The following is a 25,364-nucleotide window of genomic DNA, read 5'->3' as shown; positions in this document are numbered from 1 at the left end:
CTACCTCTGAATATACTAATGTGGCAGAAATGTTTTCCACTGCTAACAACACTGCAAAGCATTCAGACTGTAACAAGTATTGAGGTTCATCAAAGAACAACGTAAGTAGTGAGGTAGCCAGTCAGCACTATGCCTCACTTGGGCTTACTGATAGATCTGTAACTGTTGTAACACAGAGTGCAACACACAGCTTAGAGAGCAAATAATACCCAGATTCAGGTCTGGTGTTCAGTGCTGAGGTGACTTGTCTCCCTTATCTTCCCAGGAAGAATCCTCAGTAACAATGAGTGGGATCATGCTCAGCACGAAGTAATCCTCAAATAGCTAGATGTGAAGAATGGAATATGATGGTTTCACTAATAATGCAATCACTCAGGGTGAATGAGTATGTCTAAACAAATTAACAGGTTGAAGTGAACAGTCTGCATTGTTCAGCACAGAGTTACTGGCAGACTGAGGATAAGTCCAGCCGACAGAGATTGGAGATGTGGCCCATCCAATGCCATGGAAGCATCAGTGAGAGGGGATGATACTGCGGTGAACAAATTGCTTATTTCATCAGGGGTGGGCACGGTGGCTCAGTGGTTAGCACTTCTGCCTCACAGCGCCAACTACTCAGGTTCGATTCCAGCCTTGGGTGACTGTCTGTGTGAAGTTTGCACATTCTCCCTGTGTCTGCACGGATTTTCTCTGAGTGCTTCAATTTCCTCCCGTGTTCCAAAGATGTGATGGGTTAGATTAGCTTAGACGTGCTGCTCTGAAAGCTTGTGATTTCAAATAAACCTGTTGGACTAGCGTTGTGTGACTTCTGACCTTAGTCCAATGTCAAGCAGGTTAGGTGGATTAGCCATGGGAAATGCAGGGTTACAGTAGTGAGGTGGGTCTGGGGGGGGGGGGGGGGGTGCTCTTCGGAGGGTCGGTGTGGACTTGATGAGCCAAACAGCTTATTTCTGCACTGTAAGGATTCTATGATCAGGAAGATGTCCCCCTTAGGATCAAAGGCACTCTCATTTGAAAAGACTTTCAGACCTCACAGTGATGAAAACTGAAACAAAACTGATAATCTTCAGCCAAGGTAAAAACAATGACTGCAGATGCTGGAAACCAGATTCTGGATTAGTGGTGCTGGAAGAGCACAGCAGTTCAGTTTGGAACTAGGGTGAGGTGGGGGGAGGGGAAATGAGGAAACTGTTGAAGTCCACAGTGATGCCCTGGGGTTGAAGTGTTCCGAGGCGGAAGATGAGGCATTCTTCCTCCAGGCATCTGGTGGTGAGGGAGCAGCGGTGAAGGAGGCCCAGGACCTCCATGTCCTCGGCAGAGTGGGAGGGGGAGTTGAAATGTTGGGCCACGGGGCAGTGTGGTTGATTGGTGCGGGTGTCCCGGAGATGTTCCCTAAAGCGCTCTGCTAGGAGGCGTCCAGTCTCCCCAATGTAGAGGAGACCACATCGGGAGCAACGGATACAATAAATGATATTAGTAGATGTGCAAGTAAAACTTTGATGGATGTGGAAAGCTCCTTTAGGGCCTTGGATAGAGGTGAGGGAGGAGGTGTGGGTGCAGGTTTTACAGTTCCTGCGGTGGCAGGGGAAAGTGCGAAGAATTGGAGGGTGGGTTGTTTGGGTGCGTGGACCTGACCAGGTAGTCGCGGAGGGAACGGTCTTTGCGGAAGGCGGAAAGGGGTCGGGAGGGAAATATATCCCTGGTAGTGGGGTCTGTTTGGAGGTGGCGGAAATGTCGGTGGATGATTTGGTTTATGCGAAGGTTGGTAGGGTGGAAGGTGAGCACCAGGGGCGTTCTGTCCTTGTTACGGTTGGAGGGGTAGGGTCTGAGGGCGGAGGTGCGGGATGTAGACGAGATGCGTTGGAGGGCATCTTTAACCACGTGGAAGGGAAATTGCGGTCTCTAAAGAAGGAGGCCATCTGGTGTGTCCTATGGTGGAACTGGTCCTTCAGGGAGCAGATCCGGCGGAGGCGGAGGAATTGGGAATACGGGATAGCATTTTTGCAAGAGGTAGGGTGGGAAGAGGTGTAATCCAGGTAGCTGTGGGAGTCGGTGGGTTTGTAAAAATGTCAGTGTCAAGTCGGTCATCATTAATGGAGATGGAGAGGTCCAGGAAGGGGAGCGAGGTGTCAGAGATGATCCAGGTAAATTTAAGGTCAGGGTGGAATGTGTTGGTGAAGTTGATGAATTGCTCAACCTCCTCGCGGGAGCACGAGGTGGCGCCAATGCAGTCATCAATGTAGCGGAGGAAGAGGTGGGGAATGGTGCCGGTGTAATTACGGAAGATCAACTGCTCGACATAGCCAACAAAGAGACAGGAATAGCTGGGGCCCATACGTGTGCCCATGGCTACCCCTTTGGTCTGGAGAAAGTGGGAGGATTCAAAGGAGAAATTGTTAAGGGTGAGGACCAGTTCGGCCAAACGAATGAGAGTGTCAGTGGAAGGGTACTGTTGGGGACGTCTGGAGAGGAAAAAGCAGAGGGCTTGGAGGCCCTGGTCATGACGGATGGAGGTGTAGAGGGATTGGATATCCATGGTGAAGATGAGGCGTTGGGGGCCAGGGAAACGGAAGTCTTTGAGGAGGTGGAGGGCGTGGGTGGTGTCTCGAATGTATGTGGGGAGCTCCTGGACTAGGGGGGATAGGACAGTGTCGAGGTAGGTAGAGATGAGTTCAGTGGGGCAGGAGCATGCTGAGACAATGTGTCAGCCAGGGTGGTCAGGCTTGTGGATCTTGGGAAGGAGGTAGTACCGGGCAGTGCGGGGTTCCCGGACTGTGAGGTTGGAAGCTGTGGGTGGGAGATCTCCTGAGGTGATGAGGTTCTGTATGGTCTGGGAGATGATGGTTTGGTGATGGGGGGTGTGGGGTCATGGTCGAGGGGACAGTAGGAAGAGGTGTCCTCGAGTTGGCGTTTGGCTTCAGCGGTGTAGAGGTCAGTGCGCCAGACTACCACTGCGCCCCCTTTATCCGCTGGCTTGATGGTGAGGTTGGGATTGGAGCAGAGGGATTGGAGGGCTGCGCGTTGTGAGGGTGAGAGGTTGGAGTGGGGGAGGGAGGTAGACAGGTTGAGGCGGTTAATGTCCTGGCGGCAGTTGGAAATGAAGAGGTCGAGGGCAGGTAATAACCCAGCGCGGGGTGTCCAGGTGGATGCAGTGTGTTGGAGGTGGGCGAAGGGGTCCTCGGAAGGTGGGCGGGAGTCCTGATTGTGAAAGTAAGCTCGGAGGCGGAGGCGACGGAAGAATTGTTCGACATCACGGCGTGTATTAAATTCATTGATGCGTGGACGGAGGGGGATGAAGGTGAGTCCTTTGCTGAGGACTGATCGTTCGTCCTCAGTGAGTGGGAGGTCTGGGGGGATGGTGAAAACCCGGCAGGGCTGGGAGCTGGGATCTGGTGTGGGTGTAGAGCTGGGAGTGGGGGCGGAACCTCTAACTGGAGTGGGTATGATGGTAGGGGGAATGGGGGGTGGAGTCATGAGCAGGGGTAGTGTTCCCCTTGGGGTTCTGGGGGGTGGGGATAGTGACAGTGGGGTCTATGGGGGGCGTGTCAGCAGAATGCAGGTGAGTGGCGCTGGTGGGGGTGGAGGTGGTGGTGACCACGGCAGTAGGGGTGGTGGGAGTCACTGAGCATGTGGCATCAGCGATGATGTGAGGGGCAGAAGTGATGTCATGTGTGATGCATGAGGTATTGTGAGGGGTGGAAGTGGTTGTGGGAGTGGCCATGATGGGGGCGGAAGTGACATCATCAATCAGCGTGAGGGTGGTAGCTGCATCAGCCGCATGGCTAATGGTGGAATAGGTTCCGAGGCCAGGGGAATCTTCTGGAATGTTTGAGGAGCGCTGGTTATGGAGGTGGGTGGATAAAAGTTTGTTGTACTTACAGTTTTTGATGTTTGAGATGGAATTGAAATACTGTTTGTTGAGAGTATGAATTCTCCTGAGGATGTAGTACAGAGTGGGTCCTTTGCAATTCTGAGAGAGTGTGGCCCTCAGCTGAGGCAGGGCTGACTGGAGAGAGGTTAGGTGCCGGCGCATTGCTGTGAGCGTGGAGCGGAGGATCTTGAAGGAGAACTGTTGCTGGTGTTTTTGAATCTGCAGTCTGTACTGTTTGTCCTGTTCAGGTCCGAACTCTGCTGGTTTAATGTTGGTCCGGAGTCCGTGTGGGATGAGTTGGTTACGGAGGCAGGCACTGAGGAAGCAAATGTGGCTGTGGTAGTGAATTTGTTTCACGACATGGTTGAAGAGCTTCAGGGCAGAGGAAATGACCTGGGAGTTGCAGTGGGAGAGGGACTCCCTGAGATTCTTGTAGAGAGAGGAGGAAAACTTCTTCAAGGCTGTCATCCTGAATCTTCAGCTAAGATCTACCTGGCATTAAATTCTAAGGAAAACATGCTCTGAGAGAATAGTGAAACCTTCAGATCACCTGATACCTGTAAACTCAGATTTGGGGTGGGGGGTGCAGAAAGGTGAATGCAATTACATAGCAAATGCTTTATATTAATAACAGAGAAAAGTTTTGTGGGAATTTTTGTATAAGTTTGTCAGAGTTTGGAAAGGTTAATACTGAGGAATGTCTTAAGCAGCCCAATAATGATGATATCATATTGACTTGTGGAGAGGAGAAGGCGGGGGTGGGGGAGACACAGGATGGGGTGGGAACAACTTAGAATCTCAGGAGAGTGTGACCTTACATTCAGATCCTCCTCGTAATCACTTTAGCAATGTCTGCAGTACCACTGTAACCAGCTGCTGACATGCAATTAGCTAGTTCTTATTCAAAACGACAGTGTCTTTGAGTTAGAGACAAAAGAACTGCAGGTGCTGGATTCCAAGGTGGACAGGCAGGAAGCTGAAAGAACATAGCAAGGCAGGCAGCATCTGGAGGTGGAAAAGTCAACATTTTGGGTATAACCCCTCTTCAGGGCTGATTTCTGCCCTTCCTGAGGCTGCCTGGCTTGCTGTATTAGTCCAGCCTCCTGCTTATCTTCTAATGAGAGCGATTAGTGATTCTGCCCTACCCCAATAGACCATCCAGGCCCCTACACCTGAAGAGGATGGTAACAGCAAACCGACCCCATGATCGGGTGCCAACTCTGTTAAACTACATATACAACATGGTGAGCAGCAGTGTCGATTGGATTTGACTGCTCATACAACAGGAAGGGCAACGACCAAAGGGAGGCTTGTATTCTATATCGTGAAAGCATGGGAGATCAGATAACAGCAGAGTGAGTCCTCCAGGGCCAAATGAAATGGTGATGGGGCAGAAAAAGAAACAACAAATGAACAGATACGCCCATAGCAGGCAGCCTACTGTCTGAACACACAAATATGAAGAAAACCAAAACATGCAAAGTAAAGGAAAACGGTGGGGATATTGTCTGAAATTATTGAACTCGACGTTAACTCACGAAGGCTGGAAGGACTCTAATTAAAAGGTGAGGATCTGTATCTCCAGTTTATGTTGAGTTTCAGTGGAACACTATAGCAAGTCAAGGACAGAGATGTCAATGTGAGAGGAAGTGCTGAAGAAGTCATATTAGACTCAAAATGTTCAAGTGGTTTCTTTGCCAATGCCTCATTTCGCCAGCATTCTCGGTGTTTGTTTCAGATTGCCAGCGTCCCCAGGATTGTATCTTTGTTTGAACAAAGAACGTCCCCAAGCTGATAGCAGCCTGTCATTTTCGTTCCCTAGCATGCTCTTCTGCTGATTTAAAAACCCGGTCAATGAGGTATGTTTTAAGGAGTGTGTTAAAGGAGGAGTGAGTAATGGAGAGGCAGAGGGGTTAGGGAGGGAAATCCAGGGCCCAGGCAGCTTAAAGCATATTCATTGGTGATGAAATGATTACATGCAGAGATGTGTAAATGGCCAGAATGATAAAATCACGGTATTCTCAGGAGATTAGGGGGATAGGGCTGGAACAGGTAATGAATAGTCTTTTTTCACTCAGGGGTGAAAGTGTTAACAACTGAGTCACAGCTGATGTTTAAAGTATTTGTATTTCAAAAATTCAAAAACCTCTGAAGTGTGTAGATGACATAAATGTCCCTTTAAAGATAAGACATGGAGAGTTCTGATTGCAATCAAATACAATCCAATTTGCAGCCTTTTGGAAGAAGCTGGTGCATTAAGTAGGTTATTCTGGTAGAACTAATGAGTGATGTTGAATTAAGATAATAACTTCCTGAATAACATGCAAGTCCTGTGACACAATTAATCAGCTTGCAACAGCTTACTTATTCTATATATATGGTTGTAGAAAAAAAGACATTTGCAGTTTAACACATCACCCAGAAATATCCCAAAGCACTTTGCCTACAATAAAATACTTTTTGACATGATGTGGGGAACCAGAGCATCTGTTTTTTATTCACATAGTATGATCCCACAAGCAACAATGAAATCAATGGTTTAATCTGCTTTGTTCTGTTACTGTTGATTGAGAATGTACAACACCAGGAAAACACCCTCACCTTTCTCTGGTAAAGCAAGCATGAAATTAAATGGAGGAGCAGCCGCAGGAGCCCAGGACTCAAAACATTTGGTACCATCCAGGACAAAGCAGCCACTTGATTGGCACCACATCCACAAACATCCACTTGCTCCACCATCGATGCTCAGTAGCAGCAGTGTGTACTATCTACAAGATACACTGCAGAAATTCACCAAAGATCCTCCGGTAGCACCTTCCAAACCCACAACTACTTCCATCCAGAAGGACAAGGACAGTAGATACATGGGAATACCACCCCTTACAAGTTCCCCTCCAAGCCTCTCACCATCCTGACTTGGAAATATATCACTGTTTCTTCACAGTCGCTGGGTCAAACTCCTAGAACCTGGATTGACCAACCAGCTTCCACCTAGGCACCAGAAAAGACAACGGCAGAAACAGCCCTATTGACTCTGCAAAGTCCTCCTCACTACCATCTGGGGGATGGTAGAAAATCCCGGAACTCCCTCCTGAAGAGCATCATTGGGTCAATGCACAGCAGGTGGACTGCAGCGGTTCGAGAAGTCAGCTCACCCCCACCTACTCAATGGGACAGCTAGGGATGGGTATTAAAATGCTGGCCCAACCAATGATGCCAATGTCCCACAAGTGAACAATAATAAAACAAAAGGCAAGTCAGACCTTCAGGCGAGAGAGATGGAATGTTATGGCTAGCATCTTTTCTGGCTCTGTAATCCTGATCCCAACCAATTGCTGTGTTGGAAAAAAAACTTATCATTTCTAATTTTACCTCTTTTAATCTGTGGGTTCTCGTAACTAATTCCTCAGTCCGTGCCAACCATATCAGCCATTTACTCTTCACAGCATTTTGGTGTGAAATATTGCTTTGAAGGGATGAATCATCAAATTGTTTCAATATGCCTTTCCATCAACGTGGTGTAGATTAGAATGGCCTTCCTGGTTAACGTGAACATAGGAGCCCAATTCTCTTGGTGATGATGTTTAACAGAATGCATGAATCTCATTGGTCACCCTGCTGGCCATTAATGGGGTAGGAGAGAGTATGTTTGTGTAATGTAGCTGACCCCCATGTTTCCTTAATTTGTTTTATTCATTCACAGAATGTGGGTGAAAGGTCAGCTGTTCCCAATAGCTCGTGAGATCTGTCTCAGAACAGGGATAGGCCAAGATGTGACCAAGATGAGGAGGAAGTTCTTATCTCAGACACAGGGGGTGAATCCTTAGAATTTTCTCCCTCAGAGGGCTCCAGAAACTCAGTCAATGAATAAATTTGAGACAGCTATCAAGAGATTTCTAGCTCCTGATGACATGGAAGGACATCAGGACTGTGCATCAAAATGGCATTGTAATAAAGTTAGTCATGATCTTGTGAAAGGCTAGATGGCCTATTCCTGCTTCAATTTCTTATGTTCTTACAGAGCCACTTACAGTGTTGTGGGTCTGGAGTCACATGTAGATCAGATCAAGTACTCACTAACATCCTGCTTTGCTATTGGGAAATGATACGGAGATGTTACAGGCGGGTACCTGGAATATTTAGCAGTCTGTTGCATTCTGCAATAGGACCTTGGTCAACAAATCCAGGGGCAGAGCTAGGGACACTACCATAGTGTTGAAAGACTCCTCTGGAGTGGTTACTGAAGACTGGGCTTACAGGAGTCGAGTGGGAATCAGTTTTGAACTTGAACTCCCCAATTATTGAAGGAAAGTGAATTCAGCAGTTTCATGAATTAAAAAGAAATGAGGGTAACTTATTACCTTTGATTTTTTTAAAATTTTAAATTAAAGTGACCGAATCTGGCATGGTAGGATTTGAGCCCATATCCACAGAGGGATAGCAAAGGGAGGGGGAGTTCTGAATTATAAGGCCATAAGCATTGTCATTGCTTTCCCAATGGAGACCTGCTGAGGGTTCCTTTGCAAGTCCTCATTTTCTGTTTGAGCTGTAGTCAGTCCCAAGGAGGTCCGTGACTTTCATCACTGAGTGACTTCAGTGAATAGCACTTCAAATAAATATCAGTTTTCAATTTCTTTGAGGCTCAGATGATGTAGCCCTGCCGTAGGACCAACGATTGGCTCAGCCCTGGTAGCTGCTGCTGATTATCCCGCTGTGTAAGTGCAATTTGTCGTGGAGTCTCTGGCCTTGGGCAAGGATGCACTGGAGTTCCACTGAAGTGCAGGAACTCCCAGGAAAGTGTGCTTAGCTCAGTGAGGAACATTCCCATCTCTCCGTCAGAATCCAGTGGGATTGAGCTCCCCGGTTACTGTAAAGATGTACACTAGCATTGTTGTTAATGTTGGTTTCCACCAGAGCCATCTGGGATATCTTGGATCGGTTCCCTTCCCAAGGATCAGGAATTAGTCCGTGCCTCAGAAATCACACAGAGGTGGATGCCCATGTTGAATTGAATTGAATTGGATTAGGTTTATTGTCACATGTACTAACATGAATACAGTGAAGTGTTTACAAGTCATCACTTATGGCGTCATCTTGGGTACCAAGACACCTAGGTACAGATTCTTAAATACAAATTCGTAGGGAAAAATATTAGAAAATAGTGAAATAAAATGTTCAACAATACATGAGAAAAATAGATCAATAACAGTTTAGAATAATAGTCTGTTGAACCCAGACCTTGCTATGCTTCACGTTGAGACCAGGAGTGTCGGAATCGATGCCCATGCTGGGGTCAGGGGTTCAAGTACACACTGAGGCCACATGACACTTTAGACAGAAGAGAGTCATAGAGTCATAGATAGGTACAGCACGGAAACAGACCCTTCAGTCCAACTACTGGATTAGTGGTGCTGGAAGAGCACAGCAGTTCAGGCAGCATCCAACGAGCAGCGAAATCAACGTTTCGGGCAAAAGCCCTTCATCAGGAATAAAGGCAGTGAGCCTGAAGCATGGAGAGATAAGCTAGAGGAGGTGGGGGTGGGGAGAGAGTGGCATAGAGTACAATGGGTGAGTGGGGGAGGAGATGAAGGTGATAGGTCAAGGAGGAGAGGGTGGAGTGGATAGGTGGAAAAGGAAATAGGCAGGTCGGACAAGTCAAGGAGACAGTAACTGAGCTGGAAGTTTGAAACTAGGATGAGGTGGGGGAAGGGGAAATGAGGAAGCTGTTGAAGTCCACATTGATGCCCTGGGGTTGAAGTGTTCCGAGGCGGAAGATGAGGCGTTCTTCCTCCAGGCGTCTGGTGGTGAGGGAGCGGCGGTGAAGGAGGCCCAGGATCTCCATGTCCTCGGCAGAGTGGGAGGGGGAGTTGAAATATTGGGCCACGGGGCGGTTTGGTTGATTGGTGCAGGTGTCTCGGAGATGTTCCCTAAAGTGCTCTGCTAGGAGGCGCCCAGTCTCCCCAATGTAGAGGAGACCACATCGGGAGCAACGGATACAATAAATGATATTGGCGGATGTGCAGGTGAAACTTTGATGGATGTGGAAGGCTCCTTTAGGGCCTTGGATAGAGGTGAGGGAGGTGGTGTGGGCACAGGTTTTACAGTTCCTGCGGTGGCAGGGGAAAGTGCCAGAATGGGAGGGTGGGTCGTAGGGGGGTGTGGACCTGACCAGGTAGCCACGGAGGGAACGGTCTTTGCGGAAGGCGGAAAGGGGAGGGGAGGGAAATATATCCCTGGTGGTGGGGTCTTTTTGGAGGTGGCGGAAATGTCGGTGGATGATTTGGTTGATGCGAAGGTTTGTAGGGTGGAAGGTGAGCACCAGGGGCGTTCTGTCCTTGTTACGGTTGGAGGGGTGGGGTCTGAGGGCGGAGGTGTGGGATGTGGACGAGATGCGTTGGAGGGCATCTTTAACCACATGGGAAGGGAAATTGCGGTCTCTAAAGAAGGAGGCCATCTGGTGTGTTCTATGGTGGAACTGGTCCTCCTGGGAGCAGATACGGCGGAGGCAGAGAAATTGGGAATACGGGATGGCATTTTTGCAAGAGATAGGGTGGGAAGAGGTGTAATCCAGGTAGCTATGGGAGTCAGTGGGTTTGTAAAAAATGTCAGTGTCAAGTCGGTCGTCACTAATGGAGATGGAGAGGTCCAGGAAGGGGAGCGAGGTGTCAGAGATGGTCCAGGTAAATTTAAGGTCAGGGTGGAATGTGTTGGTGAAGTTGATGAATTGCTCAACCTCCTCGCGTGAGCACGTGGTGGCGCCAATGCAGTCATCAATGTAGCGGAGGAAGAGGTGGGGAGTGGTGCCGGTGTAATTACGGAAGATCAACTGTTCTACGTAGCCAACAAAGAGACAGGCATAGCTGGAGCCCACACATGTGCCCATGGCTACGCCTTTGGTCTGGAGGAAGTGGGAGGATTCAAAGGATTCAAAGGTGAGGACCAGTTCGACCAAACGAATGAGAGTGTCAGTGGAAGGGTACTGTTGGGGATGTCTGGAGAGGAAAAAACAGAGGGCTTGGAGGCCCTGGTCATGGCGAATGGAGGTGTAGAGGGATTGGATATCCATGGTGAAGATAAGGCGTTGGGGGCCAGGGAAACGGAAGTCTTGGAGGAGGTGGAGGGCATGGGTGGTGTCTCGAACATATGTGGGGAGTTCCTGGACTGGGGGGGATAGGACAGTGTCAAGGTAGGTAGAGATGAGTTCAGTGGGGCAGGAACATGCTGAGACAATGGGTCGGCCAGGGTGGTCAGGCTTGTGGATTTTTACCTTGTTTTTACCTTCAGTCCAACTAGTCCATGCCAACCGGATATCCTAACCCAATTTGTCCCATTTGCCAGCATTTGGCCCATATCCCTCTAAACCCTTCCTTTCATATACCCATCCAGATGCCTTTTAAATGCTGCAATTGTGCCTTTTAAATGCTGCACTTCTTTTGGCAGCTCATTCCATACACACACCACGATCTGTGTAAAAAAGTTGCCCCTTAGGTCCCTTTTATATCTTGCCCCTCTCACCTTAAACCTATGCCCTACTTTTTGGACTCCCACACCCCAGGGAAAAGACCTTGTCTATTTACCCTATCCATGTCTCCTCATCTGTCACTATAAGGTCACCCCCAGCCTCCGATGCTCCAGGGAAAACAGCTCCCAGCCTATTCAACATCTCCCTATAGCTCAAACCCTCCTGACCTGGCAACATCCTTGTAAATCCTTTCTGAACCTTTCAAGTTTCATAACATTCTTCCTATAGAAGGGAGAGCAGAATTCAGTATTTCAAAAGTGGCTTAACTAATGTCCTGTACAGCCGCAATATGACCTCCCAAATCCTATATTCAATGCTCTGACCAATACAGACACACATACCAAATGCCTTCTTCACTATCCTATCTACTTGCGACTCCACTCTCAAGGAGTTGTGAACCTGCACTCCAAAGTCTCTTTTTGGCAACACTCCCTAGAACCTTACCGTTAAGTGTATAAGTCCTGCTAAGATTTGCTTTCCCAAAATGCTGCACCTCGCATTGATCTAAATTAAACTCCATCTGCCACTTCTCTGCCCATCGGCCCATCTTGTCCAGATCCCGTTGTAATCTGAGATAACCTTCTTCGCTGTCCACTACACCTCTAATTTTGGTGTCATCTACAAACTTACTTACTTATGTTCACATCCAAATCATTTATGTAAATAACAAAAGTAGAGGGCCCAGCACTGATTCTTGTGGTACTCCACTGGTCACAGGCCTCCAGTCTGAAAAACAACCCTCCACCACCACCCTCTGTCTTCTACCTTTGAGCCAGTTCTGTATCCAAATGGCTAGTTCTCCCTATATTTGGGGTTTGTCACCTTGCTAACCAGTCTCCCATAAGGATCCATGTCGAATATGTTATTGAAGCCCATTTAGATCATGTCCACTGCTCTGTCCTCTTCAATCCTCTTTGTTACTTCTTCAAAAAAACTCAATCAAGTTCGTGAAACATGATTTCCCACGCACAAGCCATGTTGAATATCTCTACTCAGTCCTTGTCTTTCCAAATACATGTATCTCCTGTCCCTCAGGATTCCCTCCAACAACTTGCCCACCACCGACATCAGGCTCACCGGTCTATAGTTCCCTGGCTTATCCTTACCATCTTTCTTAAATAGTGGCACCTCATTAGCCAACCTCCAGTCTTCTGGCACCTCATCTGTTACTATCGATGATACAAATATCTCAGCAAGAGACCCAACAATCACTTCCCTAGCTTCCCACAGAGTTCTAGGGTACACCTGATCAGGTCCTGGGGATTTATTTACCTTTATGCATTTTAAGATGTCCAGCACCATCTCCTCTATAATATGGACATTTTTCAAGATGTCGCTATTTATTTCTCCACGTTCTATATCTTCCATGTCCTTCTCCACAGTAAATACTGATGCGAAATACTCATTTAGTATCTTGCCCATCTCCCGTGGTTCCACACATAGCCAGCCTCTGTTCTGTACCTAGTATCCCTTTATTCTTACTGTGTTTGTAGAATCCCTTTGGATTCTCCTTAACCTTATTTGCTAAAGCTATCTTATGTCCCTTTTTGCCTTCCTGATTTCCCTCCTAAGTATAATCCTGTAGCTTTTATACTCTTCGAGGGAATCACTTGATTTCTGCTGTCTATACCTGCTGTATGGTTCCTTCTTATTCTTGACCAAAACTTCTATTTCTCTGGTCATCCAGCATTCCCTTGATCTACCAGCCTTGCCCTTCACCCTAACAGGACCATGCTGTCTCCGGATTCTTATTATCTCATTTTTTGAAGGATTCCCATTTTCCAGCTGTCGGAGCTCTACATTGATGAATCAGTAGACACTGATTACGTGGTAGTTAGGTGTGTTACATTGAAAATAGACGATTGTTTCCTGTGCGCCATTAGGAACTGGCACATGGTGAACTGGTGTTCTTGCATGTGATTGGTTAGCTCCTCCCGGGAACAGCCCTGTCTCTGCCTAATGGAGGAGCTTATCTTGTTATGTCTGTTGACCATTTCAGGTACTAACCACTTCATACATCAACTCCAGGCAGAAACTAGTAGAGGATTGAAGGTAGAGATGCAACCTTTTGAAGGTAATAGTTAAAATTCTGGTCGACATAAAGGATTGCCAGTTATCAGAAAGTGAAATTAACTGTCTAATTTGAAATGAAGTAAAGTGGGAATTAAGTGGTTAAATAAAATTAAAATGATCATATAGTAAAACTTAGCGAGGTTGAACCAAGATAAAAAAGTCATTTCTGAGACTTCTGACGAACTGACCTAAATTAGGTTAATCTGAGCTGGAGCTTGGACATTATTATATCAATTCCACATACACATACAGAAATGCAATTCATACACTGTGGTGTTTCTTTGTTTCCTGATCACTGTTGGTTGTTAATCTTGGTTTGACTGGTACCCTATTCTCTAAGAAACAATACGTGAGCCACATGAACAATTCACACAGAGCAAGACCCTGAAGCTATGAAAATGGAGAGCAGTGTAGAATAAATATCCGAATGCACAGAGGCACACGGGGCTGAAGGTTGATGAAGTGTGCCTGAGTACAGCCTTCAAATTCACAACTGCAATCAAAACGTTATGACCACATCGTGTACAAAAGATATCGAGGAGGGGAGGTGTTGGAGAGAGCCCAGCACAGCACATCATGTCTTTGCAATCGTGAGATCTCTTGGCAGCTTTGCAAAAGCACCATTTCTAATTAACAAATAGTGCTTGGTCACAGCAGCCAACTGGCCTGAGAATTATTGAACCATGCAGCTATCCTCTTCACCAAACAGCAGGCTAACACAGTCTGAGTGCTGGATAGCTCTGGAGTTGTGACGTGATAGGAATGTGTGATCACATTCTGGAAAATGTCAATGGTAAGGCTAGACACAGAGTCAGTCAGGGCTCAGGAGGCAAGTCGGGATCAGGTTCTGCATACCCCGCTTCATTTCCCTACAAAGAACCTGCCCCGGAATCACAACCATTGCCATTCGCCAGGCTCAATGCCCTCCAGGACAAAGCAATCCACTTTATTCGCATCCTATTCACACCCACTCCCTCCACCACTGATGCACAGTAACAGCAGTGTGTACTATCTACAAGATGCACTGCAGAAACTCATCCTTGAGCACTTCCCTGCAGAGGGACAAGGGGCAATAGATACATGGGATCATCATCCCCTGCAAGCTCCCCCCCCCCCCAATCCACTCACCATCCTGACTTGGAAACATATCATCATTCCTTTAGTATCAATGGGTCAAAATCCTGGAATTCCCTCCCTCAGGGACATTGTGGGTCTACCCACAGCACATGGACTCCAGCGGTTCAAGAAGGCAACTCACCCCCACCTTCTCAAGGGGCAATTAGGGATGGGCAATAAATGCTGGTCAATCCTGCAATGCCCACGTCCTGAATGAATGTAAAAACAGCGTGTCTGAAATTTTCAGCAGAATTATAGGGTTGATTGGACAATACTGCTGCTTGCAGACAGACTCTCAAGCCCTGATGTGTTATATCTTATTTAAAATGACAATACAGATGACTTTCTTGGAAAGAAAGGGGCCTTTGAGAATGATGCTGTTGAAATTAGCTTTGATCAGGGAAGGGTCAAATAGAATGGCACTGGAAAAGCACAGCAGGTCAGGCAGCATCCAAGGAGCAGGAGAGTCGATGTTTCAGGCATAAGTCCTTTAACCTTTTCCAGCACCACATTTTTTGACTCTGATCTCCAGCATCTGCAGATCTCTCTTTCTCCTTTAATCAGAGAAGTGTCTTTTAAAAATGTTTTCATTTATCAGGTATATCTAGAGGGCAGTTAAGAATCATTTACATTGCTGTGGGTCTGGAGTCACATGTAGGCCAGTCTGTGTAAAGTACAATAGATTTCTCTCTGTACAGGAGTTATATAAAAAAGGTGTTTTGATAGCATTTACAGGAAGGAACTATAACCAAGGGACAAAGGTTTCAGATATTGACAAAGCAATTGGAGAATATGAAATCAATTCTGTTTAATCCAGTGAATTGTTCTGATCTGAACTGCACCAGCTGAAAGAGTTGTTATTGTATTCTTCCACACGGTGAGAGTCGGTAGCAAGAAGAGTATTTGCTATCTGTCCTTAACTGCCCTTTGAACTGAGCCAGTTCAGACAGCAGCCAAGGGTCAACCATATTGCTGTGGGTATGGAGCCCCATGGAGTTTTACAGCACAGCACAAGACCCTGCTCATCGAGAACAAGACCCTGGTCATCAAGAACAAGACTCTGGTCATCGACCAGGAGACCCCATTCATCGAGAATGTGACCCTGGTCATCGAGAACATGACCCTGGTCATCAAGCACACCTATTCTATTACCACCTTCCTGCACTTGGCTCGTAGCCTTGTATGCTACGGTGCTTCAAATAACCATCTAAATAAATCTAAAATGTTATGATCATTCCCATCGCTACTAACCTTTTGAGCAACATGTATCAGATACCTACCATCCTCTGGGTGAAAAAGATCTTTCCTAAATTCCCTTTAAACCCCTGATCCTTACTTTGAATCTATGCCCTGGGTATTGATTCCTCTACAAAGTGGAAAAGTTTCTTCTGATCTACCTGGTCTGTGCTCCTCATAAATTTGTAGGCCTCAATCATGTCCCCCCTCAGCCTTCTCTGCTCAGAGGAAAATAACCTCAGCCATGACATTTCTGGTCTGAAACTAAGACCAGATCAGGCTCCAACCACAAGGGATGAATGTAGGTTTCTCCAGCTTCCTCATTTTCCCTCCCCCCACCTTATCTCAGTCCCAACCCCTGGATTCAGCACTGCCCTCTTGACCTGCAATCTTCTTCCCGACCTCTCCGGCCTATCACCCTCACCCTCACCTCCTTCCACCTATCGTATTCCCAGTGCCCCTCCCCCAAATTCCCTCCCCCCCTACCTTTTATCTCAGCCCGCTTGGCACACCAGCCTCATTCCTGAAGAAGGGCTTATGCCCAAATCATTGATTCTCCTGTTCCTCGGATGCTGCCAGACCTGCTGTATTTTTCCAGCACCACATTTTTCAACTCTGGTCTCCAGCATCTGGAGTCCTCACTTTCTCCCAGATTAGATAGGGGTCAGCAGAGGTCTTTCCCTAAAGGACATGGGTGAACTAGGTGTGATAGTGGACCTACTGTAGTGATGGGAACTATGGCCGGGCTAATGCAAGGTGATGTATTTTGGAAGATCCAATTCAAGAGCAAACTATACGGTAAATGGAAAAGTTCTGTGGAAAATTGATGTACAGAGAGATCTGGGTGTTCAGGTCCATTGTTCCCTGAAGGTGGTAACGCAGGTCAATAGAGTGGTCAAGGCGGCATACGGCATGTTTTCTTTCATTGGACGGGGTATTGAGTACAAGAGTTGGCGGGTCATGTTACAGTTGTATAAAACATTGGTTCGGCCACATTTGGAATACTGCGTTCAGTTCTGGTCACCGAATTGCCAAAAAGATGTGAATGCTTTGGAGAGGGTGCAGAGGGGGTTTACCAGGATGCTGCCTGGTATGGAGGCCACTATCTAGAAAGAGAGGTTGAGTAAATTAGGATTATTTTCATTAGAAAGACAGAGGTTGAGGGGGGACCTGATTGAGGCCTACAAAATCATGAGAGGTGTAGACAGAGTGGATAGCAAGAAACGTTTTCTCGGAGTGGGGGACTCAATTACTAGGGGTCACAAGTTGAAAGTGAGAGGGGAAATGTTTAGGGGAAATATATGGGGAAAGTTCTTTACGCAGGGGGTAGTGGGTGCCTGGAATGTATTGCCAGCGGACATGGTAGAGGCGGGCACGATAGCATCATTTAAGATGTATCTAGACAGGTACATGAATGGGCAGGGAGCAGAGGGATACAGATCCCTATAAAATAGGTGACAGGTTTAGATAGAGAATCTGGATCAGCCCAGACTTGGAGGGCCGAAGGGCCTGTTCCTGTGTTATAAAAAATTTTCTTTATTCTTTGATCTCGTTGACTCTGAGTTCCCTGATTGGCCCTGGTAAATAACCCCAATCAGGGAGCCCTACCGAACAGATATACACAGGAGTATCAGAGAATCTAGGGACTGTCTCTGAGCTGGCTGGTCAGAGCTCATGTACTGTGCACATGTAAAGCAAGGCTGATTTGGTGATGGGATACCGGCCTCTGTGCAGCTACTTCACTTCGATTCAGTAATAACTTTGAAAAGGGAATTGGGTAGATGCATAAAGGTGGGAGAATGTTTTGGGCCATGGGGAAATGATGCAAGTGTGGGTCCAATTAAAAGATCATTCATTAAGCCTGTGCAGGCAGGATGGACTGAATAATATCCCTCTGTGCTGAACGACCGAATTTTCAGTTTTGGATGTGAGCTCAAACCCGGTTTAACCTTCTCTGCTGAATATTTCACTGCACCCTGATAACATTAACCCTTTCTATACCACACTAGGAGCCTTGCTCCAACAATAGGTGGAACTCAAGGGAAGATGGAGAGAAAAGTGAAACATCAGAACACATCTTGTACAATTCACAAATTAACCAGAACAGTGATGATGATAACATCTAGCTTCCGAATTAGATGAGTTTATTTTTAATGAAACCAAATCATTCTGAGATCATTTAAAATAGCAATTAAGAGCTGTTGATTTTTTAATTAATGAAGCCATGTTAAATCCGACTTTATTGCTGAAATCTAATTAATAGTCACTTCCTTTATCCTGCAGCATTATTAACTGGACCTTCACTGCACATTCTGCAAGAATCATAAGCAAATTATTGTAATGTTCTCTGCATTAAATTATTTAAAACACAGACACGTACATCCAAGAAACTCATTTCTACATGGTTAATTCAACATCAGTCCCTTGATTGGACTCACTCGACCCACTCCAGACTCTGTTAGCGGGGAGTGATTTAGATGCAAAAACCCATAAAAAAGACTTGCATTTGTATGACATAGAAACATAGACAATAGGAGCAGGAGGAGGCCATTCAGCCCCTCAAGCCTGCTCCCCCATTCAATAGGATTATGGCTGATCATCCAGCTTTGTCCCTTGTTCCTCCCCATACCCTTTGATCTTTTTAGCCCTAAGAACTATACCCAACTGCTCCTTGAAAATGTTTTGTCCTCAATCACTTTCTGTGGCAGAGGATTCCACAGGCTCCCTACTCTCTGGGTGAAGACATTTCTCCCCATCTCAGTCCAAAATGGCCGACCCTATATCCTTAGACTGTTGTTATCCCCTCTATGAACCCCCCCCCCCAACCTTTCCTGTACCCAGGTCAATGCCAATCCTTGGTCTCAGGTGGGTGTAGTACCAAAAGGAGCCACAGTCTCTTGGTGGCACTACCCTTCATTGAAAGGATGCCTACTTCTGATTTGCTGATAGATCTTGGGGGTGGGGTGGTGTGGGTGGGGTTTGGGGAGGTGGGTGTGGTGTTAGGAGGATACTTCTGTCTCTCCCACTGGCTGTCTGGGAGCCCTGTCTCCATTGTTGTCTGTTTTCAATACAGATCCCCAGCGCTGACAGCCCTTCACTTTTGAATTAGTTTGAATGTGGTCTGTGTAATATTTGAGAAGTAGCAGACAATATGTGTAAAACAAGCACCCACAAAAAGGAGGTAGATGACCAGATAGTGCTTATTTTTTTAATTGATTGTTGCTTGAGGGATAGACAATGACTGGGGCAGTGGGGAGAGGTCCCCCAAGATTTCTTCAAACATTGGGCCTGTTGTCTCCAGCTGACATAACAGACCGAGCCTTATCTTAAGGTCTCAGCCAAAGACAAACAGCTCCTGCAGTGTAGTGCTCCTTCAGTACTACCCTGGTGGGTCAATCTATATTCAATGATGAGTCTCTAGAATGACATTTGGACCCTAGAACATCTGACACAAAAGATGTTACACACTGAACCATGGCTAATGGTCACTGACCAGAAGTCCATTTTGTTGGGTAAGTGAATTGAGACCCTGGAGCAATTTTGCGATGATGTCATGGAGTTGTCCGTCTTGGGGTATAAACAAGATAGAATGGGTAGAATCAGAACACTCTCTAGGCTCTAGAAGCACTCTGTAACATGACACACATGAAGGATCAGTGTGGAACTCTGCACCAAAATAGAGTAACTGTATGGGCATGAAGAGGGACCAACTAGATAGATCAGTCTGTATCTAATGGAACTGTCGGATATATCGATGACTGCTATGTACATAGTGGTTAGTATTCATCCACCGTCAAGCGTCTTACTTTGAAGTCTAAGCCGAAAGACAATCCCTGAGTAGACCTTCTCCTTGACTCACCAGTGATTAACCCAAGCTCAGTGTGTGCATCAATTCACACTGTAAAAGAAGGTTAGAGATTGGTGGAAAGACACCTCAGGACATTGTAAGAAAGCTTCACAGTCAATGTTTTTGGAATGTGGTCTCTGTCAGAAACAACATGGACAATGTTTACATAGCAAGATCCCACAAAAAGCAAGGACCTAGATGACATGTTAAATGTTGATCAGGTGAACTCTCCTGCTTTCCTTTAAAATAGTGACATGGGATTATAGATGGGCAGATCAGGAGCTTGCTTAACATGAGAATAATGCTTCTTTCAGAAAACAAAGCCCATTGAAACCAAGGAGAAACCACAAGACACCAAAACTGCCTTTCAATCACTGATCCTTCTGCATTGTCTCCCAGCTTCCTCCTTTCTTTGAATAAGCAGCTTGCCAACGTCTCTACCTATGACTTTCCTCTCTATGACTGAAGGTCCTTTGGTATTATTTTTCTGGGTGTGCTATTGGGAAATATTCTGACTTCCTTTCAGACAAAGTGTGTGCATTCTAACCATTAATAACTCGCTGTTTCATTCTACTGCTCTACACAACCAGAATTTTATATTATTTCCAAGTCTGAAGCATTTGAAAATCTGTTAGTTCTGCAATACATTGTATTAAGACATCTAAATTCCACAATGAATCTCCAGTGATCTCTATCTGCTGCCCACGTATGTTAATGTAATGGAAGACTGTCTAGAAATTCAGTTAGCAGGCATAGATAGACAATGGGTCACCCAGTGGATTGATTGTAAAATCAGATCAATAGCAAGTCCTTGTTAACAGCACATATGTATTGAACTAATTCTCAAACAGACACACGCTCAATCCTCATTGTCTTTTACTGTGTAGCTGTAAAGTTTCCCTTGCCACCAGCTCAACACAGAGGTCATTCCAATGGTCTACCGTTCAGGCAGAAAACCAATCTAGTGAGGTCAGTTTATTTATCTGTTCTGAGAGATGTGGGCACAGCTGGCTGGACCTGTATTGATCCTTAATTGCCCCTCAAGAGAGTAGGTGGTGAACTGCCTACTTGAGTGGCTACAGCTGGAAAAATCACAGAATGGTTACAGCAACACGGGTGCCACTTGGCCCATCATGTCAGTGCTGCCTCTCTGCAGGAGAAAATCACCAGGTTCCATTCACATTTTCTCCAAAACCCAGCAATTTCTTTTATATGTCGCCATATAGTGGTCCATCTCTCTACTGAAAGTTACAATTAAATGGGCCTCCACCACAATCTCGGGCAGTGCAACCCAGCAGTCAACCACACAATCCACAAAAAAAATATACTTTGCTCATGCTCCTATTGCCTCCCTTGCCAATCACCTTAAATAGATGCCCCCATAGTGGGCGGCACAGTGGCACAGTGGTTAGCACTGCTGCCTCACAGCGCCAGAGATCCGGGTTCAATTCCCGCCTCAGGCGACTAACTGTGTGGAGTTTGCACGTTCTCCCCATGTCTGTGTGGGTTTCCTCTGGGTGCTCCGGTTTCCTCCCACAGTCCAAAGATGTGCAGGTTAGGTGGATCGGCCATGCTAAATTGCCCGTAGTGTTAGGTAAGGGGTAAATGTAGGGGTATGGGTGGGTTGCGCTTCGGCGGGTCAGTGTGGACTTGTTGGGCCGAAGGGCCTGTTTCCACACTGTAAGTAATCTAATCTAATCCATTGTTCTCAAGCCTCCCGGCAACAAGAACAGGAGGGGAGGCCATGGTGTGGTGGTAATGTCACTGGATTAATAATCCAGAACCTCAGATTTCCTTCGAGTCGAGGAGACAAAGAGGGGCATGATTGAGATGTATGAAGGTCATAGACAGTGGAGACAGGAAGAAACTTGCCCCTTGCTGGAGGACCTTAAATTTTATGTAAGGGTCAGGATAGTTCGAGGTTTGTGAGGAAACCCTTTTCACCCAGAGGATGGTAGCAATCTGGAACTCACTACCTGAAAGGTTGGGAGAGGCAGAAACCCTCAGAACATTGAAGAAGTATTTAGATATGCACTTCTAATGCCAAAGCTTTGGGCTAAGTGAGATGACAAGCATATGCTCAATGGGCCAAAAGGCCTTTTTCAGTGCTGCAGATGTCCATGACCTTATGACACAGATACACTGGAGAAGGTGCAGAAAGGGTTGCAGGAAATCATTGATGTGAATGAATGATGGAGCAGGCTCGAGGGGCCGAAAGGCCTACTCCCATTCCTATTTCATATAGTTTTATGGTCTATGAAATCTCCTGATCTCGGCCTCGAATCTAATCAGTTGATCTTGATCAATTAGGCCAATGGGTGAAAGAATGGAAAATGGAATTTAATTCAGATAAATGTGAGGTATTGCATTTTGGTAAAACAAACAAGGTCAGGACTTATATGATTAAAAGTAGAGCCTTGGGTAGGGTGGTAGAACAGAGAGATCTAGGGGTTCAGGTACATCATGCTTTAAAGCTTACATCACATATAGACAGGGGGGCAAAGAAGGTGTTCAGCACACTGACCTTCATTGCTCAGACCTTTGAGAACAGGAGTTGGGATGTTATGTTGAGGTTGTACAGGATGTTGGCGAGGCGTCTTCTGGATTACTGTGTCCAGTTCTGGTCTCTCTGTTCCAGGAAGGATATTATTAAGCTGGAGAGGGCTCAGCAGAGATTTACCTGGATGTTATTGGGAATGGAGAGGCTGGATAGGCTGGGACTGTTTTCACTGGAGCATAATAGGTTGAAACGTAACCTGATAGAGATTTATAAAATCATGAGGGGCATAGATAAGATGAGTGGCAATGTGTCTTTTCCCTTGGGTGGGAGATTTCTAGGGGGCATATTTTTAAGTTGTGAGGCGAAAGAGTTTCAAAAGACATGAGGCTTTTTTTTTACGTAGAGTGGTTTTTGTGTGGAATAAACTTCCAGAGGAAGTGGTGCATGCAGGTACAGTTACAATGTTTAAAAGGCACCTAGATAATTTCATGAATAAGAAATCTTTGGAGGAATATGGGCCAAGCGCCGACAGGTGGGACTAGTTTAGTTTGGGATTATATTCAGCATGGACTGGTTGGATTGACGGGTCTGTTTCTGTGCTGTACGACTATAATCATCGGCTGAACATTCAGAACCCATTGGTCTTGAGAATTCCAAAGATCCACAATCTTCTCAGCAAAGAAATTCTTCCTCAGTCTCTGAACAATGCCTGACCCTGAGAGGGTGACCCTTAAATCTAGACTTTTCAGCTCAGGGGAAATAACCATTCAGCATTGACCTTCCCAAACACTCTCAGAATTTGGCATGTTTCACTGAGATATCCGCACTCCTACCAAACTCCGGAGAAGATAAATATATCCAATACAAAGTTCTTCTTATCCACCTTCCAGCCATAAGCCGTTGTCCCATCAGTTGGGGAGAATACCCAAGAGGTTCACCAGAAAATTTCAACACTAACACTTTAATTCTGCAAGGTAATTCCATTTTGTGGCATGTTAAGGGATATTAACTTACATAATTACCAGCTACAATAATTATTTCCTGATTAATTGGCCTGTAATTAATAACCCTGCAACCATAATAAATTGCCTATAAATGTTTGGCATGCCTGGACCACATTAACAGGTAATGTAACTCAATGAATTAACAGAGTCAACTCAATGTTCCCTTGAATAACAATATCCTGTCAGATTAGCATCCTCGTGGCCCAGTCCCGATTGAAAAACTAGAATCAAAGTTCTGCAGAATTTATAACATCCTAGTCACCGTGATTACAGATATCAAGGTCATTCACTAATTTTAATTGCAAACATAAAGGATGCGCAGTGGGAATATTACTGATCTAACAGTCCAGAGATCTGGATGAATGCTCCGGTGAAATTAATCCTCGCTGGGGAATTTAAATTCAATGAATTCAAGAGGTGAATAAGTTGCTAGTCTCAGCAACAATGACCATCAAGCTAATGGATTGTTGGAAAGATCCATCTTGTTCATTAGTGTTTAGGAAAGAATGAAGGAAGAAAATCTACCATCCTCAATCAGTTTGTTCAACGTGTGACTCCAGACCTACCTCATGTCGTTGGGTCTTTTGCTGCCCTTTGAAATGGCAAAACAAGCCATTCAGTTGTCCCAAGGGGAGTTGGGGATAGGCTTTCTTCTGGAATGTGCCTTTGTAAAGGAAGTCTGGAGGACGATGCAGTGGTTTGTGTTTAGGTTCATCCTGAGTAGCTCTGTGACACGGGTCTCTGCGCTCCAGTCTGTTCCCCAGGACACACAGAGACAAACATCGACTGCGCCTGGAGGGCCACCAACTCAGTGAAAGATGCTCTAGGGTCCGTCTGAAACTTGCTGGTCTTCCAGAGCAAGGAGTTGACCCCCACTGAGTGTTGCAGGCTGGCACATTCCAAGGTCCAGGACTACATGTTGAGGGATGCACTGAAGCTTGGTACAGCTGTTGCCAAGGCATGGTGGGGAAAGACCACTGTCTGAGGTCTTCCTGCTAAATGTAAATGGGGGTCCGTTCAGTTATCAGACCCTCCTAGTGACTCAAATACGTGGAACCCTTAGTATTGTATGTGTAAGAGACGGCTCGGGATTTTTGGATAGAGTCAAAGTCCAATGTTTTGTTTATTTACTTGATATGCAACTGTAGAGAACTGAACTGGTTTTGTGACTATGTATAAATACAAAGAGGTTTTTTATGAAAAAGTACATTTTTGAAATTTTAATAAAGGCAATTAGTGCTAGGCTATAAATCTTATCCTATCACAACTGCCTGGTCCTGTGAGCAAGTGAATAGATTAGATTCCCTACAGTGTGGGACCCAAAAGTCCACACAACTCTCCAAAGAGTAACCCACTCCCCTCGGACTAATGCACCTAACACTATGGGCAATTTAGCATGGCCAAATCACCTGACCTGCGGGAGGAAACCGGAGCACCTGGAGAAAACCCACGCAGACTCGGGGAGAATGTGCAAACTCCACACAGACAGTCACCCAAGGCTGGAATTGAATCTGGGACCCTGGTGCTGTGAGGCAGCAGTGCTAACCACTGAGTCACTGTGCTGCCCCAAATAGGAAAAATGTGGTAAATAAGCTGCAAAAGGTAAATGATAACCAGCAGAGAATCTCGACTCTTCGATACAACACAGCATCTCACATAAGGAGGGAACTGCTATTCACCCCAACACATTGATTTATAGTCAGAAAGTACCAAAATAAGTTACAACATGAGACAGACCTCTCCCTGTGTTCAGCTGAAATCAAACAGCCTAAGTCCCAGCAACTCTGTGAGCAGAGGCTGCTACCTCAAAAAAACCAAGGCTGAGAAAGCTGTCCTGCATTGGACAGTGAAGAGTTGAACAGTTGAGAGAGCTTCCCCAACTCTTCAGCCTCTCCAGTGACATCAGACAAAGCCAGTTTTGATATCTCCCAGGATAGAGCTGAGACCAAAGCAGAAGGAATGCTTGAAGGTCCTTTCAGTACAGCTAGTAGTTCAATTTTAACTGGGTTCATTTGTAAAACTCTCACAACGCAAACAGATTCTAATTATCACCCTCAGAATTATGTCGCTGTCTCCCTTTCTCTTCCTCTCTCTCAGACTGATTTAAAAAATTCATAGGCCCATGAAGTTAATTATTAACCCTCTTCCTTCATATAGACCAAATCCACATGCCACGAGTTCAATTTTAAATTACA

Source organism: Chiloscyllium punctatum, chromosome 17 (genome assembly GCF_047496795.1).
Source record: "Chiloscyllium punctatum isolate Juve2018m chromosome 17, sChiPun1.3, whole genome shotgun sequence".
Taxonomy (NCBI): domain Eukaryota; kingdom Metazoa; phylum Chordata; class Chondrichthyes; order Orectolobiformes; family Hemiscylliidae; genus Chiloscyllium; species Chiloscyllium punctatum.
The sequence above is the reverse complement of the archived record's forward strand: the minus strand, read 5'-3'. Positions refer to the sequence as shown.